Below are 1,799 nucleotides of genomic sequence, written 5' to 3'. Positions count from 1 at the left end.
AAAGTGGTTTAGCGCGACTGCAGCACAACCAGAGGATGGGGGGCAAAACACTCATATAAAGAAATGATAAAGCTACAAAATTGGAATGTAATCTGCCAATAGAAAAGAAAAAATATATTAGCACCTTGTTTTATGAAAGAGGTAAGTCATTTTATTAAAACCTGGCAAACTTTGTATTTTTGCAACACTCTTGACCTGCCCCCTATTCATGAGTGTGCGGTGCATTACAGCGCGTCTTTGCAGGCCTTGTTTCGATACCCGGCTAACCCGGCCACGCCAGTGTCTGGAAGTGTTGCTGCCTTTCTATGCTGCCCCTCCTTTACCAGTCACTTTCATTGCGTTCCCAATTGCACATTAACAAGGCCATAACTAGCAGGAACTCGAGCACACAAGGCGAGCACATTTGACTGGCAAAGGTTGGGGCGCGCTGAAAGGCAGCAACCTTCGAGAGGTACGGGCTCGAAAACGCGGATTCTACAGAAAGACCGCTTTATAATTCGCGCCAAAGCATACGTATGCGTGATGTCATTTTACGTCACGTTTGCGTAGTTTGCCCTCCAAACTCCAGGGGGCGCTGGAGTGCCCACGAGCCGCCATTTTTTGGACCAATGGGCGTCTATGGAGCCTTCGCTACCAGTGTACATCTACCTTGGCGGCAACGCCAAGATGAGCGCCACCAACCCGTTCGCATTTTTCGCACAGGTGAGCAAACGTTACGAGAAATCATTTAGAAGTAACAACGTCTGCTTACTGTTGCTGCCGTGCCGACAGCCGCTTTGTGAATTGCTCTTGAATGTGATTGTGTCGCTCCGATATCAGCTTTTGCTTGGCGGTGATATCGAAGAAATTCCCGGCCCTATTGACCAAACGATTGCTGAACAGCTAAAGATAATTGTTGAAGACATCCAGGAAATTAAGAAAGGTAAAGCTGTAACCAACCAGAAGCTTACTGCAATAGAAAAGAAGCTTGAAAAAATTAGTGGGCTTGAAACTGAAGTCACGGAGTGCGCCAGGAAAGTTGCGGAATTAGAACGTAACCTTGCTACCATGACCAGCAAAATTGATGAGCTTGAGAACAGAAGCCGTCGCTCTAATCTAATCATTTATGGTGTTAAGGAGCAGGAGGATGAAACTACCGACACTTTGCATGAAACTGTCACGAAAACGGTCTTTGAGGATATACTTGGAATTACAAAGACAGACATTGAAAAAATTCATCGTCTGCGCAGACCAAGTAAAGACAACGAAACTAGACCTAGGCCTATAATCTTGAAGTTTCTTGACTACCGAGACAAACTTAGCATTTTTAAACAATGTTCTAAACTAAAAGATTACGGCTTCTCCATTCGAGAAAATTTTTCGCTTGCTGTCAGGAATGTTAGGAAAAAATTATGAGACCGCACTAAAGAACACCGTGATAGAAAAGAAAAAGTATCTCTTGTATATGACAAAGTGAAAATAAATGGTCAGCTCTTCAGGTGGGATAGTAAGAGCAGTGACATTGTTCCAGTTAAGCCAAAAAACGAAGATCAAAACAACACTGGAAAGCGAATCACCAGGAGCAAACGTCAATAACTGTACACAACTTAAATGCACGCAGTATTACAAATAAAACACATGAACTTGAAGCTGTTGTGCTGGCCTTTAAACCCGATATTGTCGCATTTACAGAGGCATGGTTACACAAAAACATTTCAGACCGTGAAATTGTGCCGCCGGGCTACACAATTGTAAGAAAAGACAGAGAATCAAAAGGAGGGGGCGTCGCTATGCTTATTAAAGGTGACATAAAATATTCA

The 1,799-nt window shown here is 43.5% G+C and overlaps 1 pseudogene; it reads left to right on the top strand.

The window, feature by feature from the left end:
* Positions 1–618: 618 nt before the first annotated feature.
* On the top strand, positions 619–1,575 carry LOC144119704 (uncharacterized; annotated as a pseudogene).
* Positions 1,576–1,799: the final 224 nt, after the last annotated feature.

This window comes from Amblyomma americanum, chromosome 2 (assembly GCF_052857255.1).
Source record: "Amblyomma americanum isolate KBUSLIRL-KWMA chromosome 2, ASM5285725v1, whole genome shotgun sequence".
NCBI lineage: Eukaryota > Metazoa > Arthropoda > Arachnida > Ixodida > Ixodidae > Amblyomma > Amblyomma americanum.
The sequence above is the reverse complement of the archived record's forward strand: the minus strand, read 5'-3'. Positions and strand labels throughout refer to the sequence as shown.